Here is a 22,689-nt window from a genome sequence, read left to right on the forward strand (position 1 = left end):
AGAAAATAGATGCAGGCAAATTACAACGTGTACCCATTTCCAACTGTCAAGAAAAAAAACTGAAGGAAAAGTAGAAGCACTATGATTTGGCAAGCCATTTTTGCCAGATTAGTATATGTAAATGTTTTTTCCCCCCAGTGGAACTTTCTGTGAGGTTTTTGCAGTGTTTACAACAGCTGACTCATAAAAGAAACACTGCTGAAGTGAATAGCCAAGCATTTCCAAAATGATAAGATTCATTCTGAGCTGGGAAGAGACGGAGCATGTGTGGGTTTTTTTTTTCTGAGTTGGTAGCAATGATATGTGTGATTCAGAAGGACTTGGCATTCAGAGGAATGGAGTGTGTGTTTATGAGGAAGCTTAGCAAGCTTTAATTTTGCTCACCTTGCCGTTTCTCTTCCTGACGAGATTTGCTGATTTCAACGAGGGTGTTCTTCTTAATTGTGTGTGGACTCTGTAATCTCTAGTCCAGTCACAGAGCATGCTTACATAATATATTCCTCAGGCAATTTCATAATGGTGTAATGGAAGCCAGCCAAGTGTACTTTGACACAGAGTAGGCAAGACTTTTAATTTTTTATCCAACATAGTTAGCATTTAACCCTTCTAGACATTCTCCTAGGATTCAATATTGATCAGGAGAAGAAATGGAAGACCTGAGACAGGTGGGAATTTCTAGGAACTCGGTGAGGCATTTATAACAGATGGCCTTAACTTTCATTCTTGCTTCCTTTTTAAGGAATTAGAGAACAAAAGAAAAGCCATTTTTTAGAAGGGATCCATGTCTCTAGTTACCAGGCTTGAAACAGACTTGGAGCCTATTAGACTGGCTCTGTGTAACCTTTTCTCCCTCCATTCCTCCCCCTTCCACCTCTACCTCCTATTCTTCCCTGTTTCTTCCTTTCTTTTATCCCCTCTTTTGTCTTCCTTCTTCTTTATTTTAAGAAAAGCTGACTGTTGTTCTCTGGCTACCTACTTCTGCAGTAGTCTAGTATGTATAGGTGGTTTTCAACCTTCCTAATGCTATGGCCCTTTAGTTCCTCGTGTAGTGGTGACCCCCAACCATAAAATTATTTTGTGCCTATTTTGTAACTGTAATTTTTCTAGTTATGAATCATAAATGTAGATATCTGCTACACAGGATATCTAGTATGCAACCCCTGTGAAAGGGTGGTTTGACCCACCCAAAGGGGTTGGGATTCATAGGTTAAGAACTGATCTCGAGGATGACTTTGTAGAGGTAAAGAATTCTGCCTAGTTAGGCAAGCCCAAAGGTACCCATCTCACCGAGCAGCTGGGCTGAGGTACCTACCTTCTCCAAGGCACCTTCTCCTTGGAGAGTGGTATAGGTCGAGCCTCTGGCTTTGGTTTTAAGTCATTTCTATCTTTCTACAATTTTAGGAACATGCTGTATACTGTGGATCACAGGAAGGGCCAGTTAATAGAATTGGAAATGATGTGGACCTCAGCAGGGCTGGTTTTCTTTCAAGCATGCAGCATGCAGTGCAGTGCATTATCAAAATGTGATTGTAAACTGGATAGTGGATGTAAGCTGTGTACAAAGAACAGGTCAAATGCATCAAAAAATGTGTTTCTCCCCCAAACCTAATTTGAAATAGCAAGAAAACCTGATTTGGGCAGCTTATACCTTGTTTATGGGGAGCTGAGGAAACTAGTCTTAAGGCTATCTGATGAGATTCTTATCGATCAAGTGGCATGTCTTTCAATATTCAAGGTGTTCTAGCTGAAGCCCATTGCCCTCCCACACAACCTGTCTACACTTGGGGGCTGACCCACAGTGGTTTCATAGTTAAAAGAAGTCTTTGGTCTCTGGGTATCACTGTTAAAATGAACCCTTAGATTACTGAAATAGTGTCCACATCTTATCATCTTATTCACTATTTTATTATACTGTTTTCTATTGTTGTGTCACATTTTCTCTAGAAATATAGCATTGAAGTGTAGCACAGGTTTGACGTGGAAAAATAGGATCTCTATCAAGTTAGGGCAATTAATCCAATCTAAATATGTCCTATCTCGATCCTAAGTTTTTGTAAGGTTTAGTTAGCGTATCCCAATATTTGAGCTCAATGCTTGGCACACAATGAAATGTTCATAAACATTACTTTTATTTATTATCAACTGCAGACATACATGCTAGAGATATTTTGCCAATAGAATCTTCTACAGAACATGTAAACTTTCCAAGCCCACTTGTTTTTACCTGTAACATGTAGGAGCTGAGTTGATCAGCTAGAAAGTGCCCGCACTTTCCAAGTAAGTATCTATCTGTATCTGGGTCCTGTGTATGCTACAGTATATCTTATCTCATATCCTGATTACTTGATTCACTATTGCTTCTGTGCATTTTCTCAGGATGGCAGGAGTCTCTATCTGTATCTCTCAAAACTCATCTTCATCTCGTGTTTTTTTACACCTTTGAACAGTATAGTTGAATAACCTTATAAATTTACACCACACAGCAAGTTTGAATGGAAGTAAAACAAAGTGGTTCAAAGTGTTCTTACAAGAGTCAAAGTTCTGAGGTCCACAGTACAACCCGCTCAGCTGGGAGAACTTGGGAAGGTTACTCATTTGTTCTGCTCTGTTTGATCATCTGAAAAAAGAAAGTAATGATATTATTAAGGGATGTATTAAAAATTTTAAACACCTAATATATGTAATAAAAGAGCGATATAAGAAACAGTGTAAGCTAAACATCGGAGGTATGCCTGTGTGAGAGTCTTTTTAAAATACATAAAATTTGTATTAAATTTTCTAGAATTTCATACATAGTATCTTGATCATATTCATCCTCTTACTCCTTCCCCCAACTCTACTCAGGTTCAACCTCCCTTTCTGTCTTTTTTTTCTCTTCCTATTCTATTTTTTGTTTGTTTTTATTTTTATTTTTTAGAAGAGATCATCTTACAGCAGATATCTTGATCCTCTAATTGGTCTTATAATATTTCTGCCTCCTCTACAAAAATGTTCCTTGAGCCTTAGTTGAAGGTCTGTGTTGTAGATGTTTCAGTTGAAGATGGGTACCCTGCAGTCTTTGCATTTTGACCAGATGTGACTTCTGTAAGGGTCTTTGTCTGCTGCAAAAAGATTTACTGATGAGGGGTGAGAACCAAACTTAGCTGTGCATATAAGGATTAGCGCAATGCACTTAGGAATTACATTGGGTTAGAAAACTGGCAGTAATGAATTTTCCAAGTTCCAAGACCTTACTGGCTATGGGAGGCTAGATAAATGTATAGGGACAGCATGGATTTTCTCCTATTGAGTGGGTCTTAAGTTCAATTACATGGTTCTTGGTTACCCTATGATATAAGTGCTACTATTGCTACCTACCCAATATTTTACCATTCTGGTCATTGTAGTGCCTCATTGGCACTATAGCTGGATAGGACTATTGGCTTTTTACTTCATTAGCAGCTTAAATAGTTTCTTCTGAGACTATCAGAGAGCTGTTCCTCAGTGAAGAGGCTTTGAGGTCAGATCCAGCTCAATTCCTCCAAACCCTGTGTCCTCAGTGTGTGGTGTTTTCAGCAATAAGTTATTATCTTCTTTTTCTTGGAGGGCAATCACAATAATCAATACCTTTTTGGGAGTCTTTAGACTTCCTTGAAAAACAACTGGAAAGGGAGTTTCCTATGCATTGAGTGTTCAGGCCCAAGACAGAAAAAAATTAGGGAAGGGGAAAGAACATGATGGGAAGGACTTGAAGAATCTTTTTTATTCAAAAAGGCATGCTCCATAGTCTGATAATGATGTAGTTATGTAGGCATGTGTATTTGAAAATTTATCCTTCTACACTTACAAATCTCTGAATTATACTTCAGGATTAAAAACTGAAAAATAATTTGTATGTGCACATAGTGAGCTTTTTGATTTGTTAAGCTCTTCACAGTAAATGAAAAATATACACACATTGTTTGTAGAATATAAAGAATGGTTCTAAGAATTGTTTGTGAGTATTACATGTTATAGGATAGTCCATGGTTTTCATGAAGAGACGAAAACATTCTGAATTATTTTAAAATGTGACTGAGTAGTCAAGGTTTACTTAGGGATAGAATTTCACAAATTTTAATGGTATCTTACCCTGTGAAAGGTTAAAGTTTTACAGTGAATCCAGATGGAACATGGCCTACATGTTTTGAATATATATATATATATATATATATATATATATATATATATATATACATAATTTGATCTTTGCAATCTTCATACATGAGCACTATATCTATAACACTCTTGCTCCTTTCCTCCTACTGGTGTTTCCTCTCTCTCTCTAGCTCCTTTATAACCACTGTGATCCTGCCTTCACCTCCAGGTCTGTCCATACCCCCTTAACAAATTCGTTATCTTTAATTTATTATGGCTACATGTATATATATGATTGGGTAACATGTGTGAGAGCTTGTTCATGCAGGTAACTGATTCTCTCTCTCAGATCAGCCATATGTTTCAAAAATACATAAGCAATATAGATTTCACTAAGTTTTTCATGTTTGATAACTAGTCTGCAACTGTTCCTGGTATTCATTTTGAACAACTCTGAATATTACATAATAATTCGAGTATCCAACTGTCATAAAGTATTGCCACCAAACCTACTGTCCTAATGTGCTCATGTTGCTGTAACACAGTAATGTAGACTGGAAATGTTTAAACAACAAACATTATTTCTCACAGGTCTGGAAGTAAGAAATCTGAGATCAAGGTTGCGGACTAGTGTGCTCCATGATCATTGAATCAGCCCTTCATTTCTGGATTGTGTAACTAAAAGGCCTTCATGGAATTTACATTCCTTTTCAGTAATAAATGTACTAGTGAAATAGGTCACACTGCGTCCAGCATATTGAATATATTACCATTATTTTTGATGATGGTGCTAAGTGCTAACTAAATGTGCTTTGGGATATTGTACTAATAATTATGAAAATGTGATATCTCGAGAAGATGCTCTTCCACATAATTTCAGGCCTATTATTTTAAAGGGATTCTATTCAAGTCCATTTAGCCATGGCTTAATTGGATTGGATACATGTTTGGTTTAATTCAGAAATTTTAATAACCTCTAGCAAGTAATAAATCTTTTGAGTGATAAGATTTGATATATATCCTATAGGTTCCAGAATAATCTGCTTTGAAATGTAAATGATGAACAGATTTATGTTCTAGGGTCTAGAAAAAAATAGGAAATTGTTTCTAGTTTTGTGGAAGAAAATGCAAAGGTCCTTGAATGCTATTCGTTGATAGACTCAGTCACTTTTTCATTCACAATAGGTTTGAGGAATTGAAATATGAAATGGAGATTTTGACTCTTTTTATGTTAGATATGCAACTTAGTTATGTCAGTAGCAGTGGGGATGGAGACAATCATCCTATTTTGTTGCCTGCAGCAGCCTAAGGACTTCCCTTGATCTTTTAGGGACCTCAACCCAGATAAAAATTGATCCTCTAACTGACTATAGAAAAGAATTTCACAGCAAGCCAGGGTGAAGAAGACTTGGAGCTTCTCAAAAGATACTCAACAGATTTCAGAACAGACACTGATATGTTCTCAAAAGGTCCTCAAGGGAGGAGAGAGACATACTTAAGTGTGGATGTGAGTTTCTCCAGCGAGAGTCAGGATTGAACTTCTATATAGCTGCTGTTCTGAAGACACTTGTTAAGGGTACAAAGTGATATCATAGGGCAGGGCCTATGCCTTGGTTTGGGTTGCAACTGCTAAGGTAAAATCCTGGGTTTTATTCACAAGGGTTGCAAGGCATAGATATGTTGTACTGTAAACTGAGGTTAGTCCTTGTTTTTTGAGATTCCTAGATTATCTAGAAAATTAATGAGGTCATACTTGAAAGTCACATAGGCTTATGCTGTAAGTATGGTTCATTTAACATCGAGCTTTGTATAAAAAGAACGTTGTCTAGGTCAGCAGCCTCCAAAGAAAGTGATAATATGTTGTAATTCTTGGCTTTCATCCAGTAAGAGGTTTTGGATAAGGGGTTTCTGTCCCTTGACAAATTGCCATAATTTCTTGTCTTTGTATCCTGCCCCAATGTGATGTTATTTAATAGTACAACACAAAAGGAGTAATCACTTCTGCCTTGAGTGAGTGTAAGTGTATAGAGAGTAAAATGTTCCAAAGTCTGATCCAAAAGGTGAGTCGTTATCTAAGAGGAGACAGAGTAGTATGGGATGAAAATAGTAACTATGCTTATTGAGTATTCTTGATAAACATATTCATTAAAAATATGCTGAGAACGAGAGTGTTGGATTAGTGACCAGACACCAGGCAAATGAGGCTGTCGATTCTGAAGTATATACACTGTTTTCTGTGTGTGTGGGTGAGAGAGATACTGATACTAAGCATTCACTGTTGATCAGGGTGATAGTATCCATGCCATTAGGAAACTTGATATTCAGGAGAATAGAATAATAGATGTATATAAAATGTGAAAATGTGGCTCATCCCTCTCTTCTGAGAGTCTCTATGACAGAAACCATAGCAGAGCAGCAAGCAGACTGAGCTATGGTCGCATCACCATTGAGATGCATAACTGTCTCTTCACATATAGGGGAATTGGAGATGAACTGCAGTCAGGAATTGAAAACCACAGATCATATGATCAACATCTGAACCTAGTAAAGGGACGGATGTGCTGTGACAAGCTCCCCATGACCATGGGTTATGATCTTCCTTGTAGGTGTAAGGGAATTGAAGACAAACAGATGACAAGTCTTGATGACCAGAGAGCCTGTGACTCAGGTAGAACAAAGATTGTAATAGGCCACTGTCCACATAGAAGCCCTGAGGGTCACAACCATTCATTCATTCAGATACAGCAAAATTGAAGACACACAATAGCCAGGGGTTGATCATACAGCCTTTGACCCAAATCAAAGTACGACAAAAGGAATGGGCCGTGGCTGCTTTCTGAATCCCAAAGAGAACCATCCTTTCAAGCACAAGAGAACTGACTGCTCCTGGCCTTCAGTTCCTGCCCAGGAAGTCTTTAACCCCAGGTAGACTTTAACAGAATAGGTCAAAGAGCAGGCGACTCAGGCCATCTTTGCCTTCCCACACCAAGATTTTCTAGAAGATGTCCAATGTGCCCAGCTATTGTTTCCTCCATGCCTCCTGATAATAAACTTGGTTTTGTCCCTGTAAAAAAAGAAAAAAATACATCTGAAGGCATGGAATCAATCCCATGTTTATAAATTTCTCTGTTGAGGCAGCATTTAAGTTGAGGCAGGAAGGGTGAGATATTTTTATCTAGTTGTGTGAAAGATACCTCCATCCACTTAGGACAGGAAGAAGGTAACCGAGCTCTGATGACTAGGACGGTAAGGAGGTAAAGTAGTAGATTGAGAGAGCCAAAATTTTTGACAGGGGAGAGACAGTTAGGAGGTCTGATGGCTCAAGGCTTGAGGGCCTCTTTAAGAAGGCTATTTTATTCAGGGCCCCATGGGAGACCATGGAGGGAGTTTGAGGCAGATGCATGACCCATTGGATTTTGTTGTAAAAAGATTACTTTGTCTTCTGTATTAAGAATAGATGGAGAAGTAAGATAGGGAAATTATTTAGGAAACTTTTGTAGATAGTTCAGATGTGAGATGGTGGCAGCTATGGAGAAAGGATTTCACATTTTTTTAGATTATGGGAACAGGAAGGGGAAGATTAGGGGAAAGATTAGGGTAGAAATTTAAGGTTTTGGTTTAGAAATGCTATCTTCTTTCAAGAGCTGGTAGCACGGAAAATCTTGTGAAATCAGAAGACAGTGGTTGTAGTGGGGTAGTGTTGTGTACTAGAAGATTCTGTGGGTCGAAGCCAAGGTGGTTGTTGAGCTAAACATCAGAAACTCTCCGGAACATAAAAGGCAGCCAGCTGGAAAAAGTGAAAATATCCAAGTCAACGAGGAATGAGAGGCTGTAAACCTGAAGTATTTAACAGGCAGGCAAAAGGTAAATGTTTGTGAATTCTGAGGAAACTCTGGTCAAGCAGTAGAAAGAGTACCATGGTAGTGTAGTAGGGTAACACTTCAAGGAGAAGGAGGGCTCTAGGTAGTTGCCTCTTAACAGCAAGATGGGAGCATCACTGTCAAAGGCTCAAATTACAGTGACCATTTACAGATCTGAATTCACTTCATAGCATCCAGGTTGCATATCCTTCCAACTCAATAGAACAAGTATTCCAGTAATCTGGGTGTATGGGGTTGGTTCTCCATGCTGAAGAAACAGGAAAGAAAAAAAGCCAAAAATATCTTCAGTGGTTCAAAATTACTTTCCTTGTACTGTGAGGATGAGAGTGGACTGGCGGGATTGTTGGCTGCTGACTAAGAACAGGGAAGGGATGTTGCATGCTGTTGTGTGATGCTGTTCCTGGAGAAATGTGAACAAGTATCTACCCACCCATTAGGGAACTGTAGAGAGATCACATGAACAGTGTCAGCAGAGCCCACCAGTGAACCAGTGAGGGTTTTTGGAGGGTGGGGGGTTCCTTACAGATGTATATGAGACTTCTAGACATCCAGAAGCATTTCCCCGGGCTCTGCCTGACAGGCACTCAGCCTGACAAATCAGGTGGTCCTTTTGCCTCAAGAGGTTCACTGTTTTTATAAGTTTCAGGGACTTCTTGGGCCCTGTGATTTGTTTACTTCCTGAGTCCTAGTAGCCTCCCTTCAGAACTTCTGTAGTCTGGAAGTATTTCCTTTAGGTAGAATGTTTCATTTTGAAGGAAATTGCTATATCATACCTGCTGGGTGAAACTAGTCTGCTCAGGAAGTTATCTTTACTTCTCTGGAGGATAATTCTTTGGCCCATTGTATAATTGACTCCGGTTTTGATTTTTCAGCCTGATCTTTTGTGTCCAAGTGCAAGAGCCTGGGCCAATGAGTGATGTGAAGTCAAGTTTCTTTAACAATCCTCAGTTCAAATACTGTGGTAGAGTATCTGAGCTTAGTTCAGCTGCTGGTGGGAGGCTCTAGAAAGATTTCCTGTAGACATTCGAAGTGGCTGGAAGGATCTTAAATATTTTTTCCTATTTCTTGGATGAAATGCTCTAACAAAAGCCAGTTAAGGAAAGGGGGTTTATATTGACTCATTCCAGGGTAGAGTCCATCAGGAAAGAGAGGTGAGCAGGTCACATTGCAATTGCAGCCAGCAAGGAAAGGAGAAGGAATATTGATGCTTAGCCTCTTTTCTCCAGTTCAAGATGCAAGGCAATGGTGCTGTCCACATTAGGGTGTGCTCTTCTACCCCAATTAAACGCCTCTAGGTAGTCTCTCACAGATATGCCTGGAGATTTGTCTACAAGTTCCAGATCCTCTCCAGTAGACACCCAGCAGTAACTTTCACAAGCATATTTTAGGAAGATTACAATACAAGGACTATATAAATACTGGGTTCAATTTGGAAATAACTTTTATTCCTTTCTGTTTTCTATCCTGTTAAGTATCCTAAGCTTAAAATCAGCATCTACAGCAAGCACAGTGATTAAGGGTGATGGAAATCTTGAGTTTTGACAGAAACTAGAATCCAGTTCTGAATTCAAGCTGGGGACCCTCAACACGTTGCTTGCTTGGCAAGTCAATTTCCTTTCAGGGATGTTAAGAATGAAAAAAATCATGCCCCTACCCCAGAAGATATGTTATTAGCAGGCAAATAAGTCGTCTATAATACCCCTTGTTCGGTGTACTGAATTTATAAGCACTTGTATGCTTTCCTTGATGATTTTAGCTCAGTAAATCTTTGTGTTTCCTCTTTCTGTGTCCCAGCATTTTAACATCAACCATCAGTCACTGTGTTGTTAACCTGCCAAGGTATAAATACAGCAGTCCTCCTCACACTGGGCAAATTTTCAAATTGTAGCAAGTGCCTGGCTTTGAACAATTTAAGGTCCATTTTCTCTGTCAGAACACATGCTTATATTGGCTGGCACTTTAACATTTTATTCCCAGTTCTTATAGCCATTTCTTTCCCCAACTATGTTTGCTTTGAAACCAGTGAGGGTGTTGGGTTCAGGGTGGAAGCTGAGAAATTTTCACTTCAGATTTGGAAGCTTTATTTTCTGGGCCCTTAGGGAGTTGGCCAACTTGGGACATGATCTGAGTTCCCAAAGGGAGATTGAACATTTTTGAAGGATGGGAACACAAAGGGAGTGGGGAGCTGGGGTAAACTGCAGTGTTATCCAATTATAGTTTGACATTATTGGTTAAGAAATGGAATACTCATTGGAGACTGGACCATATCCGGGGCATCTGGCTTCAAGGTCCTTAATTCATTCTCCTAGACATTTGGTCTGGAGCTCAGAGTAATAAGAAGACAAAGGAGGAGGTCAGCTGCATTCAGTAATTAAGGGCAAAAAGACAATTGGTTATCTATTTTTACAACTTATGGACTTTGGTTTAGATAAAAGCAATTCTATATTCTTTTTACTGGTTAACAGACGATTAAGAAAACATTTGGAGAAGTGAGATCGTGTGGGGAAATATTATAGGCCACAGCTGTGGTGGAGGCCCGGAGACTTTCCACGATTTGGGTCCCACATACACTAGGAACGTCTATGGTTCCAGCAGCCTGGAAGCTTTGGCTGCGGCAGGGCCTAATGACCCGAGGAAGTCCTTGGTTCCAAAAGGGTTTATTGTCATGGCGGATGGTGGATGAATCTGGAAGTATCCCCGTAAAACTCAGGGTAGTCCCGAGTTATATAGGGAGGGAGAAAGGGGGAGGATCTGGGGAGGATCTGAGGAGGCATGCTTAATTTGCTTCGCTCAATGTCCTTCATTAGGATGTAAATCCCTAGGGCTTGAGGCCTATAGTCACACCCTCTCTACCTGTGCACTTTTGGAGGGGCTGTAATGGCCTACGTGACTGAACAATGTAGTTTTATGGAGACTAGACTGCTTTTCAGGACCCTGGGTTCTGGGGGTGTGTCAAACTCCTGTCGGTTCTCACGCAGAGTCTCCGGGTTATAGGCACATGCCCAACCATGGATCAGAATACCCTTACGAAGCCTCACAGGGTAGGTGTTTGTTCCTAGGCCTGGGAACATGAACATGTTTGACTCTGCCAGCAAAATGAAGAAGTTGTCCTTGAGATGGCTGAACTCAGACAACTGTCTCCTCACAAGTTGTCCCTGAAATCTCTGGACTCAGACCACTGTTACAACAGAAGGTGTTCAGCTGTAGGGAAGTCTCCAGCTTCCCTAGGGTCTGGGACCTTGAATTTAGTTTCTATGATTAAATGGAGCCTGAAAACGAAATGGTAGTACTTAGAATAAGTTTCTTTTGCTTGTTCCCAACAAGGGTACTGGTTTTGATAAGGTAGACACTACCAGGGCTTGGATAAATGTTTCAGGGTCAGAAATCAAAGGAAACATGTACTACATCATTGCTGGCAATTGTCAATGGCTCAATGGGTGAAGTGTAAGAAATAGGAGGGAATTAGAAGCTGGAATACTGAGTAAACACAATACAAACAAAACCCATAAAAATATGTTTCCTACTATAATATTATTGTTGGTTTTGCCAGTGTAATGGCAGGTAGGAAGTCCTGTTGTGACTCAGGCCATAGAACACTTGGTGTTGTTCTTGTCTGCTTCAAAATTTTATTTCTTAACGTAATGAAAGATAGCACAGATTTGAGAATAATATGTTTGTATGATTTGTTAACAATAATGATCTATTGTTTTGCAAAAGAAACTAATTTAGTTCTAGTCCTGCTTATCAGAACATCTGTTCTTTAATACTCCTAAATATTCTAGAGTATTGATTATCCAATATCTAATATATCTATAAGGAATCCACTTTATTAATGGATTAATCATAATAAGCATACATTTCCAAAGAGAAAATGGTAGTACACACCACAGTCTTTCATTACTTGAGAGGATTAGAAATTCAGGAATAACATCAGCTATATAGTGAGCATATTAGTCCATGTACTTATGGTATTACATGAGACCATGTCTCAAAAAGTCAACAAAACAATCAAACCAAGGCAAACAAGCACACAAGCAAACAAAAAATAGAAACAACCAAAAAAAAAAAAAAACTCAAACCACAAAATATCAATATAGATGTAATCATAAAAGAATCTCTTATATGATGATGAGTCCAGATTTATGCTTTATTTATTACAATATATTTATTAAGATTTTATTCGAGAACTTATTATTTAAAATTTGTTTCAGACTGATTCAGATACAGAATTTCAGCTGCAATTTCATAGCAGAGGCAGAATGGTCTTTTTTTTTTATGTTGGGAATAGGAGAATGCTGGGGATCAAACCTTAGACTGAGGCTGAACATGATCTGCCACTGAATGTTACGTGCCCCACTCCCAGCACTCTGACTAGAGATCCTAGGGAATAGTTTTAGTGATGCAGTTGAAGGACAGGATTAAAAGACTTAAATCATACAGATGAGTCCTCCTCTATAATAGGCCATTCACAGTTCTGACTTAACCCACAGGGCAGGGACCTGTCACAGGTGACGTCTGTTAGATCTACTTTTTTGTCATCTTGACACAGCTAGAGTTATGTGAGAACTGAGAAAAATGTTTTCATAAGATTGAACAGTAGACAAACCAATGAAACATTTTTTTAATTAGTGATTGAAATGGGAAGCCATTGTGTGTGTGTGTGTGTGTGTGTGTGTGTGTGTTGGGGTGGTTTGTCACCCCTGGGCAGTTGTTCCTAGAGTGTATAAGAAAGATGAAATAAAAGGCCAGGGGGAGCAAGCCAGTGCTCTCTGGATCCATGGTCTCTTGTTCCTGCTTTCAGGTTCCTGCCTTCACTTTCATCAGGGATGGAGTATTACCTGAGAGTTGTTTGTTGAAGTAAAGCATTTCTTCCCCAAGTTTCTTTTTGTCATGGTGTTTTATTACAGCAATATAAACTGTAACTAAGCCCCTTAGCACTTTCCATATTAACTGAAGGTTGAGGTACAAAAAGGCCTTGTGTTCTTGTTTCTCTATAGAAAATCTAAAAGAATCAAAAGAGAAGCAGGTTAGGTATTCATCCCTAGAGGAAGGATAGAAAGCAGAAGAGGTATATGTTGAGATTTCCCTCCAGTGTGAGTTTTGTAGTGAAGAAAAAAAAAATGAGGCAGCCATTTTGGATATTCTCCACAAAAAGGAACAAACATAAGTATAGTCCAAGGGGTCGTAAAAGTCAATGCTAGTTATAGAGCTTATGACAGAATTTGGAGTAGCAGTGTCAATGGCTAGTATAAGTGTCTATAAAACTATGGAGATAAAGATAAGCGCACACACACACACACACACAGGAGCATGTGTCCGTGTGTACATATTTGTGCACATGTTGGTGTGTTGGATGGCGGAACTAGGGAGCACTGAGTTAGCTACCAGTGAGCTACATTGAGGTCATTTTAAGTTCAGAAAAAAATGGGGTGAAAAGATAAAAGGAAGGAATAAAAGGAAAAGTGGCCAATATCACCCTTTTTAAATCACCAACACTTTTGTGTAGCCAACTGTATTTGAGTAGGATAGATACTAGAGTTTGAGTTTTCTGATGGACTAATCTAGGCATTTTAGCTATGCATTAGGACTGCAGGGATGGCTTATCACTCTGAGTCAGAAGAGTAGTTATCTGAGTGTTAGAGAAAGCCCTACCCTATTGGCTGAATTTTAAAGAAATGGTGAAAAACAGCATAGTACCATTATTATTTTTCTTATTGATGTGACCAGAATACCCTACAAATGGAACTTAAGGAAGGATAGATGTATTTGAGCTCACAGTATGAGGGTGTGGCATGAAAAATAGAAGTGTGAGGCAACTGGTCAGGTTGCATCCAGATTCAAATACCAGAGGAAGATAATGTGTGTACTGAGCTATGTTTCTTTTCTTTCTTTCTTTTTTTTTTGTCTTTTTTTGTCCAATCCAGCACCCAGCACTGTGGCTCAAAGGATTGTGGTCCCACTTTCAGGATGGGCCCTCCTTGTTTAGACTCATCCAGAAGTATATTTTCATATGTATTTATATCCAATTAAGTTGATGATTAAAAAATTAACTGTCACCAAGGACTTCTGTGGGTTCTGATCCTGGACTCTTGATTGGACCCAGAGATATAATATAGAGAGTCACGAATGTATCTAGGAATGCAGGTTGTGTGCATTTTAACAATAGGAAGGCAGATAGAAATAGCTTCAGTACTTTCTTCAAATAAAAAGCTGGCGAGGAAGCCAGGGTTGGTGGTATAAGCTATTTGGGATGCTGAGTAAGGAAGATGGTAAGGTTAGGACATTCCTAGCTTGAAGAGTGAGTTCAAAGTCAGCCTCAAAAATCTGGTAAGATGTGTCTCAAAGGTGTGTGTGTGGGGGTGAGTCTATCTGACAATCTATTTGAGTCTTCTGATGGACAAATAAGTTGACCTGGGTATTTTAATTTCTAAGGGAAGACTATAAATGGTGGAATATATATACACATATATGTGTATATGTACAAATGGTGTATATGCATATATATGGCATATACATGGCATATGCATGGCGAGTGTGTGTGTGTTTGTGTGTGTGTGTCAGAATGTTTGGATGCTTGGCCACCATGTTGAGACCCAAGATTTAATTCCTAGTACTAGAAATGTGCAAAAGCTGGTGGAGCAGGGATTATATTTTCCTTACTTCTTCATCTTAATTGATGAGTTTTAAAAGACAGATTGAAGAGCTAAATTGCTTACTAAGGTGGAATTGTAGCTAGGTAACGGGAAAGCTGAGTAATATACACAAATCCTGCTGTGGTTTGAATGAGAACCTCTAGATTCATAGATTTGCTTGCTTGGTTTAGGGAGTGGCACTGCTTAAGAGGGATTAAGAGATGTGGCTTTGTAGGAGGAGGTTTCTCACTGGAGATGGGCTTTAGGATTTCAAAACCGCAAGCCAGGCACAGTGTGTCTCTCTCCCTGCAGTCTTGGATCTGTATGTACAGCTCTCAGTTCCTTCCCTAGTACCATGCCTGCCTGCATGCAGCAGTGCTTCTCATCATGCTGATAATGAACTATACCTTTGAGAGTGTAAGAAAGCCCCCCAATTAAATATTTCCCATAAGTGACTTGCCATGCTCACAGTGTCTCCTCACAGCAATAGAACACTGACTAACACAAATCCTCAATTTTCATATTTGAATTTAAATGGCAATGACATGTTTGCTGCAGGTGCTTATAATAGACACAGAAAATAGATGTCTTTAAATTGTTTTTATGTTGGTTTTATGTTGATTGTGGTTGTTTTTGTTTAGATCTTTGTCTTTTCAAGACAAGTTCTCATTAGTCCAGGCTAACCTTGAACTACCTGTGTACTCATCTCTTGCTTTGAACACTCAATTCTCCTGCCTCTGCTGGGAATTAAGTCATGTTCATCACGCATGACTTTCATTTTTAAATTGACTGAAACTTACAGGGATTTATCTAGTACAATTTGATTATTTTTAATTATACACGTTAGAATAATTAGATTCACTTAAAAGGTACCCATGGGAATATTTGCCATCTTTTGCTCTTGCTTTTTTTTTTTTTAATGTATGGGTGCATTTCCTTTTCACTATTCTTACTGAGAGAGGATGAGACTGTAGCTTGTCTAATATGCTGCCTGTGAGCATCTTTCTCTGCCTGGAAATGCAACTTTAAGCATTTTGACACAAAAGCACTCAACTCAACTATCATGGGAGGTCACGCTTTCTTTATATCCTGGTTTTAGCATGTATAATTGTGTAGACAGGAGAACAAGACACAGGGAAGCCCAGGAGTGAGCCTTCCTTTTGCTTTTGCTCCCTGATTATGTAGCAGATGAGAGAATTATCTGGTAATTCTAGCTATCAGAAAGTTCACTGTACTGGGTCACAAAGGGATTTTGGCTGTAAGTATTTCCCAGATAATTTTACTGAAATAGTCCAATATAATGTAGTAGATTAAAATGTAGACCACATTTTCAATGTGCTTTTGTATTAGAGAATTATATAAGACTGAAATTAAATTATTCATATAAAATAGAAAGAAAGAAAATGTGTTGGGAGAACCATTTTTGTATTTTATACTTTGGTTTATCCATAGTTAAAGGAGTAACATGCTGACACGCAGACACTATCTCCACTAAGCAGAAAGAGCATATGATTCATAGAGAAAGGGCCAGGTGCTGTACATATTGTCTCCTCTAGTGAATTCCTTTCATCTTATCAAGGTTAAGAATTAATCCTTTGTTTCTTCTCTTTGCAACGTCAGCTCTTGTTAGAACATCCTTTCTTAGCATTTGTGCCACCTTCTGGTTCCATGATATTTTGTATTCAACTAAGCAGTCAGGCATCCAAACAGAGTAAGTTCTTTTACTTCTTGGTTTAACATTCTTCTGAAGGACAACAGAGAAACCCCTCAGGAATGTGCTGTAAGGGCAAATGAATGTTTTGTAATGAAGATTTTTAATGTGTCCCTGAAAGGCAAAGTTACAATTACAAAGCCAAATCAACAATTAGTCTCAAATTTTAAAACTTTTAGAAGTAATTGTGTTCGCAGTTGCAAAGTCCTATATGAGAGCAGTGATCTGTAGGAAGCATATTTGGGTGTTTGATTTGTTCTTGGCACAAAGAGAAATGTGCTAGTCTACTGCAGCTGACTGGGGGTTCTAGCTACTGGTTCTCACTGCTTGAATTTGACAGGCCATTTAACCTTTCTGAACCTCTGTGTATTAGACTGTGAAACGAGTATAGTCACATCTCAGAATCACTGTGACAACTGAAGACATTGTTTGTCTGTCTGCCCTGATAATATGTTAACAGTAAAGAAAAATAGACCAATTAGTTGGTGGTTAATAAAATTTGATGTTATAATTATTATTGTAAAAGAAAGCATTGGTAATACACATTGTTAAACTAATTTAAACTCCATTTCTTTCCCACTAGTATCTACCAGAATTGTGAAGCAAAAAAAAAATATCATGAAGCAGAAACGAGTCAAGGCAAATTTCCGATGTCACATACAAATACAAGATAATAGCACTACTTAAGTTTACGTATTTAAATTTGTTTTCAGTTAAAATTAATTAAAATGTCAGTTTCCATAGTTTAGGTTGGCACTAGCTTCATGAAGTGAACCACTTGAAATTACAACAGGTAATGGATGTTGATTCATTCAGTGTTTAAGATTATCTTAATTATAATTTACTTATTAATTGCTTGACGTATAGGGATGACACTAAGTCCCTGCATCTGCTCGGGAAGTTCTACACCACTGAGCTATGTCCCCATCCTTTTACTTACAGTTACAATTTAATTCTAGCTGAAATGTCCTAGGTCTCTATTAAAGTGTGCACAGCTCAGATCACATGAAGACAATATGTTCATAAGTTTCTACTTAACTATGTACAGATTAAACCACATACAGTTTCTCAATTCTGGTTACACACAAAGAATTAGTTCAGGAGCATAGTGTTGGCCAAAGTTAATGTTTAATGTTGTTGATTGTGTTTTTCTTTTAAAGTCTCTGAACAATTAACTTTAGTTTTAATTGGTCTCAATTTATCATATTAGTTTCATTCTCATTATAATTATGAAGTGCTTTGATGTATATTCTATTCATCAGAAACCTTGAAATTCTACTCATTCTAGAAAAAAGATAATACCTTTTTTAAATTTAGGATAGTTACTAAGGAGACTAGAACCATTAAGTGCCATTCTCATAAAATGTTTACCTATTTGTTGTCTTAAGAAATCTTTCATTCCATAATAAAGTGGAATATATATATGTTCATATATAGATAGATAGAGAGAGAGAGAGTAGGAAGTAGGATTTGGAGGACTGATAATTTCTTAATTTCTTTGGTACTTCTGAGTAAAATTAAAGATAAGAATATGAAAAATTTATTCTGTACAGTAAACTGTTGTTTTCTTATAAAAGTCTCTTAACTCTCAAGGCAATTATTGAAGTTTATTAATTCACTCAATCTCTCTTTCTGGTTTTGTGTTTGGTTGAAGATAGGGCATTATTATGTAGCCCTTACTATCACTGCATCTCCACGTAGCACAATCTAGCCTTCAGTTCACAGCAACTCTCTTATGTGCTGATCCTCTAGGCATGAACCACCACCCCCAGTAGTCATTTTTGTTTTGTTTTTAAAAGTACATTTAACAGAAAGTAAAGCATTATAGAAGTGGAAGTATACTAATGTCAAACCATGTCATTAACATAAAACAGTCTTGAAATTTATGACTATGATCAATCATATGTTCATGGGGCGTTACCAAGGGAAAATACACTGTAAGAAATGGATTACTTCTTGTTTACCCACCTTTTATATTTATGGGGATGTCAAATGCTAGGATCCACTTTGTGAGAGTTAGACCCACATCACAAATGTGTGTATTAGTATTCTCTGCATGAATATTAGACCTTTAACACTAATGTGTGTGTTTGTGTTCTCTGCATGAGCATTAGACCTTCAACACTAGTTTGTGCCCTAACTTTCTCCTTGTAAGAGTTAGACCTGCAGCACAAATGTGTGTGCAGAACACGTTTTGGAAGAAGTCACAGCAAAGTATAGGAAGGCAAGGACTGCTCTGACACCTGGAGTCCTTCTGGGAGGCCCATTCAATTTCTCTTCCTGGAAAAGTCTTCTGGAGACTGAACTTAACTATTTTAAGATGTTAATATGCCTAGTACTAAAAAAAAAATTTCCATTACTTGGATAAAAATGTCTTTTGTCTATTTATAATAAGGAAACAAATGAAGTATTAATCTCTCTCTCTCTCTCTCTCTCTCTCTCTCTCTCTCTCTCTCTCTCTCGTCTCTGTCTCTCTGTGGGCAATAATTCATTCATGTATAGAAAATGTAGCAGAGTGTATACTTAACCCAGTTTAGTGGTGAGTTCTTTGGCCTTGGCCTGTTGAGCTTTGCAATTTGAGCCATTGGTTTTGGACACAGCACATTGCCTTCCCAGTGGCAGCAGATCTCATCCTTGTAATCATCCTTATAGCTTCCACCAGCCAAGCCAGAGCTCCTTTGTCTTCCAAGTTAATGAGCGTGAGGCAACAGTGGTATAGTGTCTTGTGGACTAATCATTCCAGCCTGGCCTTCCCCTTGATGATGCAGTAGAAAACCCCCTTATTGTGATAAAGAAGAGGCAAGAAGATCATCACTAAAATAATGTCTAAGTTTGATATCCCCCTTTGCTACTTTGTCTCTGGTCTGTATTTGTAAGCATGTTTACTCAGCTAGATAGATAGCTGTTGGTTGATCGAGGGCCTAAGTGAATTGGTTAATGGCAGGAGGTACTTTGACCCTCCTATAGAAGACCCTTTGCCACTGTTAACCAATATAGCGAGACCATTTGAAGGAGTGAGATTTCATTTAGGCTAAATGTCTTGTCCAGTGCTGAAGTGCTTTTTGTGAATGGGATTCACCACAGTTTTGTCCTTCTACTTGAGGATGGCTTGATCTAGGGACACTTTTTTCATCTTGTCTTTCTTTCCTTTGGGTGTCTTATAGCCATACCACCCTGAACGTGCTTGGTCTTAGAAGCTAATCAGGGTCGGGCCTGGTTAGTTCCTGGGTGCGAGTTACACTTTCTATATAAGTTTGCTAACAGAACTTGACACAAAAGCTTTTGTGAAGTAGCTTGATTGGTGTGGTTACCATAGCAACACGGTTGAAAGGAAGAAAGAATTCCTTTAGGAACCTTTTCTAAATGCTGTTTTGTAACCCATAACGATATCGCTGGCCTGCCATCCCTGTGTGAAAGGAAATAGATCACTTTGAGGGTCAACCTGGTGTCTTGTGTTTATAGATTATGCTAAGCAATCAAGACTGCTTGGCTCCTCTCATAGTCCCATAGCTGAGCTAGTTCTGTTCTTCAGGATTTTGGGAGAATAGGAACCTCACACAGAAGTTCTTTATGTCTGAAAATGCACAGAAGAAACTGGATCCAGACCAACAACCAAATTCTGTTCATTGCACTTCCTAAAACTAATGTCTTCTACAGATTTTTAATGCCCTGTTTATTTTTGTTTGAAATTCTTCAATTTACTAATAATTTGTTTTGTTTGTGATGTTGCTGTTTTTAGGAGACAAAAGGGTTTTAACCAGTAAATAGATCAGCGGGGACTTCATTTAAAACCTTTCCTGGTGGTTTGGTATTCTGGAATTACTGTAAACCCCAAGGCTTATATTTGCACTTTGCTTTGTTATAGGGTAAATGTCTGCTCCATTATCACAGCAACTGTGTACAAAAACACATCAAATCAGTCAAGTACCACCATAGGGTATTTTCCAGAGCTTAAAATGACCTAATGTTTATTTCACTTGTACCCTCAATAATAACAGCAGTCAGGCATACTCTAACTATTTTTCCAATCAGCCACATGTTGGCAATTTTTCCTTTTTACTCATTGGTTTAGGACCTTGGTATCAGATGCTTCAAATTTGACCTGCTGACTTTAAATAGAGAATCATAACTTCAAGGATATCAAAGTGTAATTTTGTAGACGAGGTAAGAAGAAAAAATTTACTTCATATTGATATGCATATTTAAAGAAATGTGACACATAGCTTCTAACTCTTGGATCCCATGATTGGTAACAACATTCATACACAATAACATAATGAAATTGTATTTGAGCGATGTTTTTGAAGAGTAATCTTTTGAATTCAGTTTCTAGAGGTCTACTTACAATTTCTAAACCAACGTTTTGCTTGGTATTGTTTGAGTTATCTGAAATGATCTCCCCATTTAAACAAGCTAGTAAAAATCTCAAATTATGCATTGAGTCAAATTCACTCCAACTATTGTTATATATATTTAGGAATTTGTAGATTATCTTGGTATGCCTTACGTTTTTGGTGGTGTGCAGTTGTTGTGATTAAGTTTATGATAGCCACAGCTGAGACATGACTTAGAGACTGTATCTAATGCTGAGCTTATGAAGCCAGGTCCTATTCTCCTCCTCTGTCCCCATCCTCCATTTCCTCCTCCTCTAAATAAAAATGAAGTGGAAATAGAATCAAAATGAAAATGAAATGAAAAATGAGAAGACTCACCCAGTACCAGAATAGGAGCTATTCTAAAGCTATGCCAGACTTGTTTGTATCTTAAAGGAAAAAGTGAACTAAGAGTCAAATTACAAATGTGTTCCAACATACTATGTATTGGAATGAGCCTGTCCCTAGATAACATTTATGACATTCTAAATGGAACCTCAGTTCCGTTATAGATACCACTGCACAAAGTCAAGGGCTTCTATTTGTCATTTGTCATTTCCATAGACATTTACATCCCTTAGTAGATGTACAACCTGTGTTGTGACCATAGGTGTGCTCTGCATATCTGCATAGACAGCGTTCTTCCAGTGAGGGGTTTCTCTTTTCTCCTAATACCAACCATACCAGAATTGTTTTGTTTCTGTTTCTTCAGCTTCATGGTGTGTTGTTTCTCAGGCTTGCCTCCTGTGTGTGCTTATGGTTTTAACATATTTTGACTTGCCTTGGTCAGCTAGGCTTTCCTCTCTAGGTATTTGGTTATTTTTTTTTCTGTTCTTTTTTTGATCCCTTTGCTTTACTTTCTTTTATGAAGCTTTATTTTTTATTTTTCTATCAGCTTCAGTTTGGCAGCTTTTCCATGCTTCCTGAGCACCCGCTTCCCTATTCCTTCCTTCCAAACACCTCGTCTTGGCTCTCAGAGCAATTCTTTCTCAAGAGATTTTTCCTGCCATCTGCCCTCTCATTCTCCAGAATGGTTCTCCATGAACCTGCATGGAAGGTAGCTTGTGTAGATAAATGTTCCACTCAACATGATTTTATTTGCATTTTTTAAACACAGTCTCATTATGTAGCTCCAGTTGCTTTTGATATCACTGTGGAAACCAGCCTAGCTTGAATTTGTGGTCCACCTGACTCTCCCTCCAGAGTGCTAGGATTACTGGGCATGTGTCACTCATACTTAGTTTTCTGTGTACCTTTTTAGTTTTGTTTTGTTCTTAAAGGAAACCTTGAAAAGATGTTATTCATTTTTATATCCAGGAGTGTTTTGCTTACATGGATGTTTGTGTACTCATGTGTGCCTGGTGCCAGTTGAAGGTCAGAAGAGGGCATCAGCGTTCCTAAAACCATTACAGATAATCGTAGGCTGCCATGTAGGTATTGGGAAAGAAACCCAGGTCCTTTGCAAGTATAGCCAGTGCTCTTAACCACTGAGTCATTGCTCCAGCCCCACTATTGTGAGCTTTTAACCATATCTTTGTGGCTATTGGATGACACAAACTCTTTATTAGGCTTCAAGATGACACCCTAGATTCCTTTAATAGATACCCAAAACCCATTTCACATGTGCACAATTTGTTTTCAGTTGTAAATCAATGGGCACTTATTGAGCATCCATTGTGTGTTGGATGCTGTGCTCTGCTGAGGCAAAGATGCATGATCCATGGCCTGTGCTCTTTTAGAGATTAGCAATTTAGAGGGAGGCAGATAAAAGCCTGATTACACTCCAGTGTTCTGTGACACAGAAAGTAGGAAAACACTCGAGAGGTGTAATTAACTCAGACTAGGAGTGGGAAGAAAGGTGAACCAGAATCAGAGAAGGCACCACACTTAAGGCTGTCAGTTTTCTGTAATTTTTTTCTTCAATAAAGTAATTCTTTCTGAAGAATTACAAGTTGGGACTTTATTGCTTAAGTATG

At 38.4% G+C, this 22,689-nt stretch overlaps 1 protein-coding gene across 1 annotated transcript in view; it reads left to right on the forward strand.

The window, feature by feature from the left end:
* The first annotated feature begins 603 nt into the window (after positions 1-603).
* LOC114639452 (receptor-type tyrosine-protein phosphatase delta-like) overlaps positions 604-22,689 on the forward strand; it is a 299,955-nt gene continuing 277,869 nt past the window's right edge. Inside the window, exon 1 of the mRNA XM_028788206.1 lies at positions 604-665. The gene's annotated coding sequence lies outside the window, so the exon portion shown is untranslated. The remainder of the gene's footprint in view (positions 666-22,689) is intronic.

Source organism: Grammomys surdaster, unplaced genomic scaffold (assembly GCF_004785775.1).
Source record: "Grammomys surdaster isolate TR1022 unplaced genomic scaffold, NIH_TR_1.0 125708, whole genome shotgun sequence".
In the NCBI taxonomy this organism is placed as follows: Eukaryota; Metazoa; Chordata; class Mammalia; order Rodentia; family Muridae; genus Grammomys; species Grammomys surdaster.